The sequence below is a fragment of the Sminthopsis crassicaudata genome, chromosome 3, assembly GCF_048593235.1.
Source record: "Sminthopsis crassicaudata isolate SCR6 chromosome 3, ASM4859323v1, whole genome shotgun sequence".
NCBI lineage: Eukaryota > Metazoa > Chordata > Mammalia > Dasyuromorphia > Dasyuridae > Sminthopsis > Sminthopsis crassicaudata.
In genome coordinates, this window is record NC_133619.1 from 338,118,951 (window position 1) to 338,136,726 (window position 17,776).

A 17,776-nucleotide genomic window follows, 5' to 3' on the forward strand; every position below is an offset into this window, starting at 1 on the left:
TCTTTGGTAGATGGATTCCCAAATACTTTATACTCTCAACATTTGTTTGGAATGGAATTTCTCTTTGTATCTCTTGCTGTTGCATTTTGTTGGTGATATATAAAAATGCTGAGGATTTATGTGGATTTATTTTGTATCCTGCCACTTTGCTAAAATTCTGAATTATTTCTAGTAGCTTTTTAGCAGAGTCTTTGGGGTTCTCTAAGTATACCATCATGTCATCTGCAAAGAGTGATAGTTTGATTTCCTCATTTCCTACTCTAATTCCTTGAATCACTTTCTCGGCTCTTATTGCAGAGGCTAGCGTTTCTAGTACTATATTGAATAGTAATGGTGATAGTGGGCAACCTTGTTTCACTCCTGATCTTACAAGGAAAGGTTCTAGTTTATCCCCATTACATATGATGCTTACTGATGGTCTTAAATATATGCTCCTGATTATTCTAAGGAATAGTCCATTTATTCCTATACTCTCATGTAACGTGCTCTCGTGGCAGTTACAATTACTAGTCTGTCCTAGACCCACCAGAGTACCTTTGACCACTGTCCTTTGCAGTGTGAACTCTACCCGGCTCGCCTCCTCTGAGGCCTTCTAAGGTCTCTGGCCACAGTCTCTTGAATCTATAGCTTAATAACCGGTAGCGCACTCAAGAACAGCCACGTGTAATCTTAAAAGCCTTTATTATACCTACTCACATAATGCCCTAACTGATGCCCTGACTTGTTGGTTCCCGAGTGAACACCTGGTCAGAAGATCCACGTGTTCACTACCAAAACCCTTACCTCTTTTGGCTACCCATCTTGGCTTGGCCACCCAGGCTAGGGAGCCAGGGTGAACAGCACGAGGTTAAAGAGGGCGGTTGCTGCCTGCAGTGGGCTTACATAGGGCCTGTGAGGTCACACACACAGCCAATCAGCGAGAGAGTCACCCATTATGAAGCTATCTCAATATGGCCAGGATCCCGCCCAAGGGCAGTCCTAATATCCACAGAAATTATTTCTGGGCCTCAATCTCCCGATGCACTGTGTCCGCCCATTTAAAGGGCCCTTACAGTCTCAAGAGTTTTTAGTAGGAATGGATGTTGGATTTTGTCAAATGCTTTTTCTGCATCTATTGAGATGATCATATGGTTTTTATTAATTTGATTATTAATATGGTCAATTATACTAATAGTTTTCCTAATATTAAACCAGCCCTGCATTCCTGGTATAAATCCTACTTCATCATAGTGTATTATCCTGGGGATGATTTTCTGAAGTCTTTTTGCTAATATCTTATTTAAGATTTTAGCATCAATATTCATTAAGGAAATTGGTCTATAATTTTCTTTCTCAGTTTTCAATCGACCTGGTTTAGGTATCAGTACCATGTCTGTGTCATAAAAGGAGTTTGGTAGGACTCCTTCATCCCCTATTTTTTCAAATAGTTTATATAACATTGGGGCTAATTGTTTTTTAAATGTTTGGTAGAATTCACATGTAAATCCATCTGGTCCTGGGGATTTTTTCCTGGGGAGTTGATTAATAGCTTGTTCTATTTCTTTTTCTGAAATGGGACTATTTAAGCAATTTATCTCCTCCTCTGTTAATCTAGGAAGCCTATATTTTTGGAGGAAGTCATCCATTTCACTTAAGTTATCAAATTTATTGGCAAAAAGTTGTGCAAAGTAACTCCTTATTATTCCTCTAATTTCCTCTTCATTGGTAGAAAGATCCCCCTTTTCATTTGTAAGATTAACAATTTGATTTTCCTCTTTCTTTTTTCTGATCAGATTTACCAAAGGTTTATCTATTTTATTAGCTTTTTCATAAAACCAACTCTTGGTTTTATTTATTAATTCAATAGTTTTTAACTTTCAATATTATTGATTTCTCCTTTTAATTTTTGTATTTCCAGTTTAATTTTTGGTTGGGGGGTTTTAATTTGGTCTTTTTCTAGCTTTTTAAGTTGCAGGCCCAATTCGTTAATCTTATCTTTCTCTATTTTCTTCAAAAAAGCCTCTAAAGATATAAAATTTTCCCTTATTACCGCTTTAGCTGTATCCCACAGATTTTGGTATGATGTCTCATCATTGTCATTATCTTGGGTGAAATTATTAATTGTTTCTATAATTTGCTGTTTCACCCAGTCATTCTTTAAGATGAGATTATTCAGTTTCCAATTACTTTTTGGTCTATTTACCCTTAACTTCTTACTGAATGTAGCTTTTATTGCATTGTGATCTGAGAAGAAGGCATTTATTATTTCTGCCTTCCTACATTTAATTTTTAGATCTTTATGTCCTAATATATAGTCTATTTTTGTATAGGATCCATGAACTGCTGAGAAGAAAGTATATTCCTTTCTATCACCATTCAGTTTTCTCCAAAGGTCTATCATACCTAGTTTTTCTAATGTTCTATTTACTTTTTAAATTTCTTTCTTATTTGTTTTGTGGTTTGATTTGTCTAAATCTGAGAGTGCAAGGTTGAGATCTCCCACTATTATAGTTTTACTGTCTATTTCTTCTTGCAATTCTCTTAATTTTTCCTTTAAAAAGTTAGATGCTATACCACTTGGTGCATATAAATTTAGTATTGATATGGCTTCATTATTTATGCTACCTTTCAGCAGGATATAGTTTCCTTCCTTATCTCTTTTAACTAGATCAACTTCTGCTTTTGCTTGAACTGAGATAAGGATAGCTACCCCTGCTTTATTGGCTTTACCTGAAGCATAATCGATTCTGCTCCAACCTTTTACCTTTACTCTCTATGTATCTCCCTGCTTTAAGTGTGTTTCCTGTAAAGAACATACTGTAGGGTTCTGATTTTTGATCCAGTCTGCTATCCGTCTCCATTTGATGGGAGCGTTCATCCCATTCACATTTACAGTTAAAATTACTAATTCTGTATTTCCTGCCATCATATTATCCCCAGATTATGCTTTTTCCCTTGACCCCGCTGAACCCCTTCCCCAATATTTAATTTATAGACCCCACTTGTGACGTGCAGCCCTCCTTTTTTTTTTTATTATCCCTCCCCCCTCCTTCCAAGTCCCTTCCCTTATTTTCCTTTTCTTTTTCCCTTTTCCTCTCCCCCCTTTTAATGAGGTGAGAGAGAATTCTCTGAAAAACAGATATGTCAATTATTTACTCTTTGAGCCTCTTCTGATGAGAGTAAGATTCACACAATGTTTCTCCCCCTCTCTAAATTCCCTCAGATATGGTGTATTTTCTATGCCTCTTCCTGGGATGTAGTTTCCCTCTTTTTATCATTCCTTCCCCTTTTTCTGAAACGACCTCCTTCCCTTTACTTCACCCCCCTTTTTTCTTTTATATCAGTAAGATCAAATTATCCATGAATACTTTCTATACACTCACAATAGAGATACAGTTCTCAAAGGTTCTGTGTACCTTTTTCTGTTTCTCTTCAGTCTTGTGGATGTAGATCAAATTTTTTGTTTAAGTCTGGTTTTTTTCTCAGAAACATATGGAATTCCTCTATTTCATTGAATGACCATCTTCTTCCACGGAAAAAGATGCTAAACTTAGCTGGGTAGTTTATTCTTGGTTGCAATCCTTGATCTTTTGCCTTTGCAATATCAGGTTCCAGGCCCTTCTATCTTTTAGTGTGGAGGCAGCCAGATCTGCCAGATCTTGTGTGACTCTTATTGTGGCACCTTGGTATTTAAATTGTTTTTTTCTAGCTGCTTGCAAGATTTTCTCCTTTGTGTGGTAGTTCTGCAGCTTAGCCACAATATTGCGTGGTGTTCTTTTTTTAGGGTCTATTTCAGAAGGAGTTCAATGAATTCTTTCGACATCTACTTTCCCTTCTGTTTTTATTATCAGTTCTCTTTGATAATTTCCTGTAAAATAGAATCTAGGCTCTTTTTTTGCTCATAGTTTTCGGGAAGTCTAATGATCCGCAGATTATCTCTCCTAGATCTATTTTCCAGGTCTATAGATTTTCCCAGTAAGTATTTGACATTATTCTCCAGCTTTTCATTTTTTTTTGTTTTGTTTGACCGATTCTTGGGTTCTCAATGAATCATTCTATTTGTTCTATCCTGAATTTTAAGGAGTTATTTTCTTCTTTCACAGTTTTTAGTTCTTTTTGTAAATGTCCAATTTTGTTTTTAAATGAATTATTTTGCTCTATTGAATTTTTTTCCATTTCCCTAATTTTTTTTAGAGAATTATTTTCTTTTTCCAATTCAGAAATCCTATTTTCTTTAGACTTTTTTGTCTTCTCCAATTCAGAAATCCTATTTTCCTGTGATTTTTTAACCTTTTCTAATTCACAAATTTTGTTTCCCTGAATCTCCTGTGAATTCTTTATTTTTTCCAACTCCAATTTCATAGCTTCTCTTTCCTTTCCCCATTTTTCTTCAAACTCTCTTAATTTTTTAATAGTCTCTTCTAGGAGAGTGTTATGTGATGGGGGGCAGGTATCGTTCCCCTTTAGGCTGTTATCTGCTGACTCTCTGCTGTTAACTTCCTCGGGGTTGGATACCCGCTCTTTCTCTGTGTAGAATGAGTCAATGTTTTTTTTTTTTGCTTTTTGCTCATACTTAAAAAATCTTTTGGGGTCTGTCCCTGGGGTAGGAAATTATTTATTTCTTTACCAGCTTCCTCCCTGACTGGATGGATGCAGCGGCCCCTGTGCCTGAGCTAAGAGAGAGCTCTGGGAGAGAGTTCCCCATCCCCTCCCTGGAAGTGCCTCACAGGTGATTAGCACTGCTGTGCTTTGAGGGCAGCACTATTTGTCCTAGCGGCTTCCCTGAAGTTTGAGATTGAACAGTAAAGGCGACACAAAGCCCAGCCTATGTCTCCCGTGGGGCGTGGATGTCAGCAGCAGGTGACATGAAATGCCCTTGCGCTCAAAGTGGAAGTGTCTGCCCTGAAACCGTGGTCCCTAGTTCAAAGGTTCTGCTTCTCTGGGACTTCCCAGGGCTGAGTTCCACAGCTTCCAGCCAAGCAAGGCAGTGTGTGTTTCCTTGGGCCGTATCCACCCACTTCTCAATCTCTTAACTACTCCCAGGTGAAAGCCAGGACAGCCTAAGTTGGCCACACCCACAATGCCAAGATCTGCTGAGTCACTTTCAGGTTGGGGTGGTTCTAGTATCTGGCTTAAAATTTTTAAAGTGGCTTAATTTCTCTTCTGAACTGCTGTTTTATAAGTAGAGAAGAGCTAACAGCCTGTGCCAGATTCTTCTATCTCAGTGGCTTCTCTGATCCCAGAGCCCTCCCCAGCGCAATCGGGGCAGCGTGCCAGCACCCAGCCGTCTGTGCTGGCCTTTCTTCTTCCTCCCCTGGGAATTGACCTTTCCTGTTGAAACTCCAGATTCTCTTCAGCTGGTAAGTCGTGCTTCCAGTCCTTGTGGATTCTATCAGTCCAGCGCTATTTCTGAGGCTGATTTTATCTAGTTGGTAGTGAGGGAAGAAAGGAGCTTACAGAATTGCATGTATCTTCTCCACCATCTTGGCTCCGCTCTCACCCACTCATTCTTTAGCACCAGATTATTTAGTTTCCAATTCATTTTTGGTCTATTTTCCCCTGGCCTTTTATTGCAATTAATTTTTATTGCATCATTATCTGAGAAAAGTGCATTTACTAGTTCTGGTTTTCTGCATTTAATTTTGAAGTTTTTACGCCCCAATACATGTCAGTTTTTGTATAGGTTCCATGTACTGTCAAGAAAAAAAGTATATTCCTTTCTGCCTCCATTCAATTTTCTTCAAAGGTCTATCATCCCTTACTTTTCTAGGGTTCTATTTGTCTCTTTAACGTCTTATGATTTGATTTATCTAGTTCTGAAAGAGCAAGTTTGAGATCTCCCACCAGTATAGTTTTATACTTTAATTCTTCTTGTAGCTCTCTTAACTTCTCTCTAGGAATTTGGATACTATATCACTTGGTACATATGTGTTTAGTATTTATGTTTCTTCATTATCTATGGTACCTTTAAGTAAGATGTAGTTTCCTTCCTTATCTCTTTTAATTAGATCAGTTTTTGCTTTTGCTTGATCTGAGATTAGAATCCATACCCCTGCTTTTTTTTTTTTTTTTTTACCTCAGTTCAAGCATAATATGACCCCCCTTTTTTTTTATCTTTACCTTTACCTTTACTCTGTATCACTCTGCTTTACATGTGTTTCTTGAAAACAACAAATTGTAGGATTCTGGCTCTAGTCACTATCCACTTCTGTTTTATGTCCCATTCATATTCACAGATAAAATTACTAACTCTGCATTTTCTGCTATCTTGTTTATCCCCAGTTATATTTTTCTCTTTCCTTCCCCCCTTTCCCTCCTCCACAGTATTTTATCATTGATCATCTCTTCCCTCAAACAGCTTTTTTTTTGCAGCCTCTCCCCCTTTCTTATGCCTTTCCCCTTCTATTTTTGTTTTCCTTTCTACTAGACTCCCTCCTTCCTTTCCCCCTTGCCCTCCTACTTCCTATAGGGTGACAAAAGCTTCTCTGTGAAACTAAATGTGTCTGATATTCTCTCTTTGAGCCAAATCTGATGAGAGTAATATTTGCAGAATGCTCATTCCCCCTCCTCTCTTTCCCTCAATTGTAATAGGTCCTTTTTGCCTCCCCCTTTTGCCTGTCATTATTAGATGTAATTTATTCCATTTTAACTCCATTTTCCTCTTCTTCCAGTAAAATCACCTTTCCTCCTCTAGTTTCTTTTTAAATCATCACAATCAATCAAATTATATCTTCATCTTCTAAGTATAACCATAACAGAGATACAGGTCTTCCCATATAAGGATATAATCTTTTTAACTTTTAAAAGAAAGTTATTTTTTTTTTCCTTTTTACCTTTTACCTTCTCTTGAGTTATGTATTGAAGTTCAAATTTTCTATTCAGCTCTGGTCTTTTCATCACAAATAGATGAAATTTACCTATTTCATTGAATATCCATCTTTTTCCCTGAAAGATGATGCTCAATTTTTCTATACAGTTGATTCTTGGCTGCAATCCAAGTTCCTTTCCTTTTGGAATATCAGATTCCATGACCTTTGATCTTTCTAAGTGGAACCTGCTAGGCTTTGGGTAATCCTGATTGTGGCTCCTCAATATTTGAATTTTTTCCTTCTGGCTGCTTTCAATATTTTTTCCTTGATTTGCAAATTCTGAAATTATCTTGTGATGTTCCTTGAAGTTTTCATTTTGGGGTCTCTTTCAGAAGGAGGTGATAGGTGAATTCTTTTAATGGCTATTTTACCCTCTAGGTCTAGGCATCTGAGCAGTTTTCCTTGATGTTTTCCTGAAAGATGAACTCTCAGTTATTTTTTTCATCAGGTTTTCAGAAAGTCCAATAATTCTTAGGTTGTCTCTCCTTGATCTATATTCCAGGTCAATTTTTTTCCAATGAAGTATCTGACATTTTCTTCTCCTTTTTCATTTTTTTTTTGGTTTTGTTTGACTGGTTCTTGAAGTCTCATTGAGTCATTCACTTCCATTTGTTCAATTCTAATTTTTGGTGAATTATTTTCTTCAATTAGCTTTTTTATCTTCTTTTGCATTTGGCCAATTGAGGTGCTTTGTTCATTGCATTTTTTTCCATTTCACAAATTCTGTTTTTCAGTGAATTGTTTTCTTTTTCATATCTATTTTGTGTAAGGAATTCAGTGACCACCTAGGCCATCTATTCTGCTGCTAGTACTGCAAAAGTAAATCCTGAGAAAGTATCCATGGCAGCATGGATAAAAGACAGATAGTGCTTGTGGCTAGAATTTTGTTAAAGACCTTTAAGCAAGAAATACAATTATCTGGGATAGGATCTAACAAGATATACACCTTTTATACCAATATACAAATTAATGTATTCTGTGAAACCATCCTAGAGTGGTAAATTTTATTGGCCACAGCTCCAGATTTTATGCATTGATCCCCCTTAAAGATAAGCTGGTTATTACATAATTTGTCATGGGTTTTTGAAGAAAAGGTTTCTAAGATCCCTCTTAAAAGATCTTTACTTCTTTACAAATGCATCAAAATATAACATTTGTGTCATATATTCTGCTTATGCCCAAAAAGTTATCAAACTGTGCATACCCTTTGACCCAGCAGTGCTACCACTGGGCTTATAGCCTAAAGAAATACTAAAGAAGGGAAAGGGACCTGTATGTGCCAAAATGTTTGTGGCAGACCTTTTTGTAGTAGCTAGAAATTGGAAAATGAATGGATGCCCATCAATTGGAGGGTGGTTGGGTAAATTATGGTATATGAAGTTATCGAACGTTAGGGTCGGGGCAGACCTCAAGGGCAGAGTATAAGAGGCACTCGAAGGCTTATTCTGCCTGAGCCTAATAAACTGGGCATAAAAGTATTGAGTAAGCCTCATTAACGAGGAAAAGCCTCTTCGCTCTTGCTGATCATGCTCAAACTTGTGCATTCTCAGTCATGTGACCAGGGGACTATAAAAAGAGGATTGCAGAAGGTGGGGGGAGGGAACTCAAGGGAACTTGACGGAATTCCAAGGGAACTCGAGGGAACTTGAGGGAACTCGGGGGGAACTCGAGGGAACTCAGGGAGAACTCGAGGAACTCCGAGGAAGAAAGAGGGGATGTGCAGAAGGAAGGCCAGAGGGAATATTAGGGAACAGTATGTGAAGAGTTAGAATAAAGACCTGTTGCCGCATACTTGAGTGACTTGGGTGCTCTATGGTGGAACCTCTAAAGAAGTAGCTCATCAGCTCATTGATTGAGATAATCAGAGCTGGAGACGTCCAAAGAGGAGACGTCCAAAAACCTGGTGAAGATGAGAAACCAGTTGACCCCTGCTGAGGTAAGCAGCTGGGAGATAACGATGGAATATTATTGTTCTATAAGAAATGACCAGAATGATGAATACAGAGAGGCTTGGAGAGACTTACATCAACTGATGCTGAGTGAAATGAGCAGAACCAGGAGATCATTATACACATCAACAACAATATTGTATGAGGATGTATTCTGATGGAAGTGGATATCTTCAACAAAGAGAAGATCTAATTCAGTTCCAATTGATCAGTGATGGTCAGAATCAGCTACACCCAGAGAAGAAACATTGGAAAATGAGTGTAAACTGTTTGCATTTTTGTTTTTCATCCCAGTTTATCTTTACCTTCTGAATCCAATTCTTCCTGTGCAACGAGAAATTTGGTTCTGCACACATATATTGTATCTAGGATATACTATAACGTCTAGAGGAGGAGGTGGAGGGAAGGAGGGGAAAATTTGGAACAGAAGTGAGTGCAAGGAATAATGTTGTAAAAAATTACCCATGCATATGTACTGTCCAAAAAAAAGTTATAATTATAAAATTAATAAAAAAATAATAATAAAAAAGAAAGTTCAGTGTCCAGTGCAAGCAGCTCTGGTATCTTTAGATAATTGCCAGGTGATGCATAGAGATCCAGAAAGTGGTGAATGGAAGAGACCATTTAGGTTAACTACTTGGGGCAGAGAGTTTGCTTGTGTCTCTACAGATGGAAAAGGAATTCAATGGGTGCCGAATGTGCCATATCTGCCATATTCATTGGAGAGAGACAGAAAAAGAGAAGACCCTTGAAATGAAGAAGACCCAGAAAATATTGAGTAATTCCTTCTCTGACTACATCTGCCACTGGAAGAGCATGGCTGTTAGCCCTATGTGTATGGCAATGGATGAACAAATATTGTAATCTCTGGATGATCTTGGTACCAGCCTGAGTCTTTGATCTTAGGAGAGGAGTGAAAAGGTGGGGCCCATGTGGATGGTCAAACATAAAGTCTATTTCAAGTTCTTTCAGCCTTAAGTATCCTAGTACATTTGCATCACTATAGTACACTGCCCATGCATTAACTATACTAGGTATGTACCAACTATAGGATATTGCACATGCCGGGGCCACATAAACAACTTGCTATTGTTATGCAGATGCTTCCTTAATGCAAGTACCTTTCTTCAAGTAGAACACAGGTTCTCATGCCCCTTGACTTCTCAGGAAGGCTAAAAATGCCCCCAAAGGGAGATGAGAGCCAAACAAAACATTGTCAGCAGGTTCCCTCTGGGTTGAAAGATCTTATACCTCACCCAGAGTTCCCCAACTATCTGTGGCCCTCTACAGAATATTACCAAGACCATAAAAGTAACTGCTAATGAGAATGATGCAGGACTTCAAAACCTGCAGTTATCACTGGATTCCCTGGCACATGAAGTGATGGACAATAGATTGATTTTAGATTATCTCTTGGCTGCTGAAGGAGGTGTATATGTGGTTGTGAATTCCTCTTGTTGTATGTATATCAATGAATCACACATTGACCACAAATGGACACTAACTACATGAGGTAGCTCAATGGATAAGAGATGCAAGACAATAATTATTTTCTATACCTTCCTTCTGGGATTCATGGAAGTATTTTATAGTATCTTAATTATTCATATTATTTGTTATATTACTATTTGCCTGTATGATTCTTCCCATGCTGAAATGTGCTTTATGATTTTAATCACTGATGGATACCTGCTTCAATTAAAACAAAAGAAAGTGAGAAATGTAGAAGGCCATGGATAGTGGGGAACCCCGGGTAAAGTATAAGATTCTTTAGTCCAGTGAAGCTCTCCTGACAGTGTCTGGGTTGTCTCCCCTCACTCCTATGTGTGTCTTGGCTTTCCTGAGAAGTCAGGGAGCATGACAACTTGTGTTGTGGTTAAAGCAGAGTTATACTAAAGTGGCAAAGAAACATGTGCTCACAATAGCAAGTTATGTGGTCCCACATGTGCAGTATCCTATAGTTAGCACATGCACAGTTATGTGCTATAATTATGTATGTGTATAAGGGTATACAGGGCTGAGAAAATTTTGAATAAATGGACTCCTGTTTGACCATCTTCGTGAGTTCTGCCCCTTCACCTCCTCACCCATGATCAGGATTCGGGCTGGTACCAAAGTAAGCAGGTATGAACACAACACAACCAAGGCCAGGTACTATGGAAGTCATGATGAGGGCACTGGTTTCCATCCATTGCAGGTGTAAGGCAGAAATCTTGGAGTAATTTCAGCCTGGCAGTTGAGGTGGAGCACCTGTTCAGGGCTGAACAGGGGGTCATTTTCCCTCACTGGATTTCACCATTGTGAAAAGCCAAAGAGACTGAGAATTCATATCATGACCTGTTGGAACTCTGTCTTCCCAGAAATCAGCCGGAGTCAGGATCACTAAACGTCTTTATTCTTGATCTCTACCGTCCCCTCCAACACCAGGTCACGAGTGCGAGTGAGCATGAGTTCCACCACCCAAGTTTCTCTTACTCCTCCCACACAAGTCACTTCCCCCTCTTTGTCCCACCAAACAAGTCAGCACAGAACAGCTGGGGAGGGTCAACCTTCAAACAAGTTAATAGGGAACTGTCCAATTGGCAATTAGTTTCATGTGCTTCATTATCCAAGTGCATTGCTCAGTTCTAGCCCTTTACAATGACCCAGGTGGTAGCCCCTCATACCTCTATCATTGGTCACCTTTTTGCTCTGTCCCTACTTGGCGAAGTCATCAATTTCCCTAACATCCATTTCTCATCACTATGCAAATCATTCCCAGGCATATTGATACTGCCCTAATCTCTCCCCTGAGTTGTACTCCATAATATCTGTTGGATATTTTAAACTGGATGCTCCATTTGAATCTCAATATGTTCAAAATGGAATTTGTTCTTTGTCCACAAAATTTTCTCTTTTCTTCTGAAATTCCCCATTCCAATAACCCAGGTTTTGCAGGCTCTGTTACCCACCACTCTTCTTTCTTTATTACCCTACATATCCTACACTTAGTAGATTTGTCCATTTTGAGTTCCTTGCAATTAATCTTGTTTATTGACTATTCTTTATTAAATTTTCTATTAAGTTTGGTTATAGTTAGGACAAAGTCTTGAAAGTCTACAAGTTAGTTATGTTGGAAAATTATCATGGATAAGATATTCTTGGTAACAGGCTTAGTCTTCTGATTGGTTGTTTATGTCACTCCATGAACTGTGGTTTTTTATTGTGGATACTAATAAGTACTGTAAATTTCTAATTGTACCTCCAGCATATCTGAATTGTTTTGGTTTGGTTTGCTTTATTTCTTGCAAGTTTTTCTCTTTGATCTGAAAGTTTTAATATTTGTCAATATTCCTATATATCCAACAATTATGGGGAGAAATTTATAACTATGCCCAGAGGACTATAAAACTGTGCTTACTCTTTGATCCAGCAGTGCCACTACTGGTTTTGTATCCCAAGAAAATCATAAAGGAGGGAAAAGGACCCACATATGCAAAAATGCTTGTAGCAGATCTTTTTGTGGAAGCAAAATGAGTAGATGACCATCAATTGGAATATGACTGAATAAGTTGTGGTATATGAAGGTAGTGGAATATTACTGTCCTATTTAAAAAAAAGAAGAAGAAGAAGATGAACAAGCTGATTTTAGAAAGGCCTGGAACAATTTATATGAACTGACACTGAGCAAAACAAGTAGAACCAGGAACACATTGTACACTTCAGCAGCAAGAATATGCGATGATCGACCATGAAAGACTTGGTTCTTCTCAGTGGTTTAGTGATCCAAAGCAGGATAAATAAATTTTGGTTAGAAAATGCTATCTATGCCCAGAAAAAGAACTATGGAAATCATGTGTAAATCAATACTTGTTATGTTCACTTTTTTGTATGTTTTTTCTCTCCCATGATTTTTCCCTCATTCTGATTTTTCTCTCCCAACACAATCCATAATGAAATATGTATTAAAAATAAATTAATTTTAAAAAGAAAAGCATCAGTCAATTCTGCCATGTCTGACCCTTTGAAAACCCACACAGATTTTCTTGGCCAAAGCTATTCTTTTCCTTTTCCAGCTCATTTGACAGATGAGGAAACTGAAGTAAAGAGAATGAAGTAATAAGTTCAGGTAAATTTCCCTAGAAATTTAATTTCAACAATCAATAAAATAGCCATTAGATCCCACAAATAATTGTAGTAAGAACCAATTTTATATCATTTTGAAACATTTAAGGACTTTCTTTCATACACACATATACATCTCCTAATAGACAGGTAACTAGGTCAAATATTCATTTACCTAATGGTTTCACATTTTCAGACTGAAAGCAACAAGATCTTACATACCTATATCCCATTCATATCTTGTATTGACCACCTGCTCATATTATAGAAATTTGTAGGGACATGATTCTAATGGAAAGCTTTCTTGACTTCAAGTAAGAGTCATAGTTAGGAAGAGGTGGAACCAAGATGGTAGAAAGTAGACAGGACTTTGCTAGTGAGGTTCCATGCAAGGAGGCCCAGGGCAGAGAAGCCCTATGCAACGAATCAAGTGGGCAGGTCTTGGCCAAAATATAGTAGTGTTGAGTACTCTGTACTAGTTCACAAGCCAGCAGATAAGCAGAATAGCTGTAAGACCTCCAACACAACTACAGAAGGCAAATAGTGAGCCCTTGAACCCCAGAAAAACAGGCAAAACTTGGTCAGGCTCACACAGCACAGGGAGGAAGCCTGCAGCACTACCTGGCACCAGGACAGTGTAAAAGCCCTGTTACATTGTAGAGGAAGCTTAGGACAATCTCCCCTATACCTAGGAGCAGATCTCAAACTTGTAAAATGATCAGGAAAACCAAAAAGAGCTCTGAACAAATTAGCAATTATGGAGGCAGAAAAGAATAGACACTATAGGCAAAATGCCTTCAGATGAACCCTCAAAGGGGGTTATGAACTAGTGTCCAACTCAAAAGATTCTCATGTAAAAATTCACAAAGGATCTTAAAAGAAAGAAGGAAAATGAGGAAAGTAAATAGAACTTTGCAGAATAGTTTAGAAAAGGAAACACAGAAATTAAATGAAGAAAACGTCTCCTTAAAATAGAATTGGTGAAATGGGGGGGGAGGGGAGGATCCAGTGAACAAATTAATTCCTTTAAAAGTTCAATTAACCAAATGCAAAAAAAAAAAAAAAAAAAAAAGGTAAAAAGGCTAACTGAAGAAAATCATTCAATAAACATTAGAATTGGACAAATGAAAGTGAATGACATAATGAGACATCAAAAAGCAAACAAAACAAAACAACAACAACAACAAAAAAAAAAAAAAAAAACAGAAGAAAATGTAAAATATCTCATTGGAAAAACAATTGACCTGGAAAACAAATGCAGGGGAGACAATTTAAGAATTATTGCACTACCTGAAAACCCCAATGAAAAAAAGAGCCTTTCAAGAAATCATCAAGGAAATTTATACCTAGTACCAGAGGAGGAAATAGCTATTGAAAGAATCTACCTGTCACCTTCTAAAAGATACCCCAAAATAAAAACTTCAAGAAATATTGTAGGTAAATTCTGGAGTTATAGAAGGCAGAGCCAAATAGGGGAGTAAAGGCAAAAACTCACATAACCTCTCCCCCAATCTACTCCAAATTCCTTAAAATAATAACTCTAAATAAATTTTAAAGCATCCAAACATTCCAAAAGATGTAAAATAATATTTTCCAGCTAAAGTCAAGTTAGATGGTCAGCAGAAAGGGTCTGTAAAAACAGAGTAGGAGCCCAGAGCATAATTCCAGCATAGCCCATGCCAGCACAGCCCTAGCCCTGGGCTGCAACATCAAATTCAACTTGTCACAGATTGAGGACATTCTTAACAGCTTCAGGAAAGAAAAGAATGTTGTGGTCAGTTTCCTAGAAGGATGTCTGAAAGCAGCTGCATAAAACTCCTGCAACTTGGGACAGTGCATGCTCTACACTGGAACCAGACTGCTGTTTTTACAAAAAGTTAAAAGCCAAGTAATAGGCTAGAAAAATGAACAGAAAACAGAAAAAGTGATATTACAAGCAACTTAGAACAAGTGATAGTCTACCTCTCAGATCTGTGGAGAAGGAATTTGTGATCAAAGAAGAACTAAAGAACATTATGTAATGCAAAATAGATTTAATTTTTATTATATTAAATTAAATGGGCTCTATACAAACAAAACCAATGCAGCCAAGGGAATAAGAAAACTGGGGGGAAATTGTTACATCCACAGGTTCTGAAAATTTCTAAATTTCTAAATATATTTCTAAAATATATAAGGAATTGACTCAAATCTATAAGAATAGTAGCCATTCTTTAAATGATAAATGGTCAAAGGATATGAACTGACAATTTTCAAAGATATTAAAACCATTTATAATTATATGAAAAAATACTCTAAAACACTATTGGTTAGAGAAATGTAAATTAAGACAACTCTGAGGTACCACTACATAATTCTTAGATTGGCTAAAATAACAAGAAAAAGTAATAAATAGAGGAGATGTGGAAAAACTGGGATACTAATGCATTGTTGATGGAGTTATGAAACAATTCACTCATTCTGGAGAGCAATTTGGAACTACGCCCAAAGGGCTATGAAACTTAGCATACGCTTTGATCTAGTAATCTTTGTATCCCAAGAAAATCATAAAGGAGGGAAAAGGACCCTCATGTGCAAAAGTGGTTGTTAACGACTGTTATTGTGGTAGCAAACAATCAGAAAATGAGTTGAAAAGTTGTGGTACATGAAGGTAATGGAATATTATTGTTCTAGGAAAAAAAAAAAATGAGCAAGCTGATTTTAGAAAGGCCTGAAGAGATTTACATAAACTGATGCTGAGTAAAACAAGCAGAACCAGAAATACATTGTACATAGTAATTAGCAAGATTGTGTAATGATTAACTATAGAAGACTTCATTCCTCTCAGTGTTTTAGTGATCCAAGACAATCAGAATAAACTTTGGAAAGAAAATACCATTTGCCTTTTGTTCTTCCAGATGAATTGTGTTATTTTTCTAGTTCTATAAAATAATGGTTTTTTTTGGTATGGTACTGAAGAAATAGCCCAATTTATACAGAATAATGATTTTTATTATGTTAGCTTGGCCTAGTCATGTTTATGGCTATTGATATTTTTCAAATTGTTTAGATCTGATTTTGTATGAGAAGTGTTTTGTAATTGTGTTCATATAGTTCTTGGGTTTGTATTGGCAGGTTGACTCCCCAAGTATTTTATTTTGCCTATAGTAATTTTAAATGGAATTTTTCTATCTCTTGCTGATGGTCTTTGTCAGTAATATAGAAATGTTGATTATTTCTCTGGGTTTATTTTGTATCCTGCAATTTTGTGAATGCTGTGAATTGTTTTGAGGAGGTATTTGGATGATTTTCTAGGATTGTCCAAGTGTATTATCTTATCTGAAAAGATAGTTTTATTTCTTTTTCTTTTCTTATTGCTAAAGCCAACATTTCTAGGACAATGTTGAATAATAGTGATAATAATGGGCATCCTAGTTTCACCCCTTCTCTTACTAGGAATGCATTCTGCTTCTCTCCATTAACAACAATGCTTGTTGGTTTTAGATACTGATTAAGGAAAGCTCCCTTTATTCCCATGCTCTCTAGTGTTTTAAATGGGAATGGGTAACTGAACCAGCTAGACCCAGCAAAAGAACTCTGGGAGATGACTATGAACCATTACATAGAATTTCCAATCCCTCTAATTTTGTCTGCCTGCATTTTAGATTTCCTTTACAGGCTAAATGTACACTATTTCAAAGTCTGATTCTTTTTGTTCAGCAAAACAACTGTTTGGTCATGTATACATATATTGTATTTAATTTATACTCTTAACATATTTAACATATATTGGTCAACCTGGGTGGGGAGAGGAGGAGAAAATATAGAACGAAAGTTTTGGCAATTGTCAACATTGTAAAATAACCCATGCAAATACCTGGTAAATAAAAACTATTATTAAAAAAAATGGGAATGGGTGCTGCATTTTTCCAAAAGCTTTTTCTGTATCTATTGAGATTATATAATTTCTGTTGGCTTGGTTATTAATATGGTCAAATATGGTATAGTTTTCCTGTTAGTGAATAAGCCCAGCATTAGTGTTATCCTGATAAGTTGCTGTAATCTCTCTGCTAATATTTAAATTTTTTGCATCAATATTCATTAAGGAGATTGCTCTGGAATTTTCTCTGTTTTGGCTCTTCCTGGCTCAGATATCAATGTCATAGAAGGTAAATACTCTTTACCTATTTTTCCAAATAGTTTACATAATATTGAAATTCTTTAAATGTTTGGTTTTAGTCACTTGTGAATCCATTTGGCCCTTGAGATTTTTTTCTTAGGGAGTTTTACTAATGCCTTATTCAATTTCCTTTTCTAAAATTGGACTATTTAGGTAATTTATTTCCTCTGTTAACCTGGTCAATTTATATTTTTGTAAATATTCATCCATTTCAGTTAGTCAGACTTGCTATGTAGCTGTGAAAAATAGCTCCTAATTTTAATTTTTTTTGTATTGATGGTAAGTTGACCCTTTTCATTTTTGGTGCTGGTGATTTTTTTCTTTTTCTAATCCAATTAACCAAAGGTTTGGAATTTTGTTTTGACACAAAACCAACTTTTAGTTTTATTAGGTCAATAGTTTTATTAGTTTCAATTTTATTAATCTCTCCTTTGAGAATTTCAGAATTTGTACAAAGCTAGGGAAAATCTTCACAGCCAGTATCTGATAAAAGTCCCATTTCTAAAATAAAGAACTGTGTCAAATTTATAAGACCACAAGTCATTCCCCAATTGACCAAAAGATATGAACTATTTTCAGATAAAATCAAAGCCATTTACAATTATATGAAAAATGCTCTAAATCAGTAGTAAAGAAATGCAAATTAAAACTCTTGAGGTACTACTTCATACCTCTCAGACTGGCTAAAATGACAGGATAAATGTTGGGAAAAATGT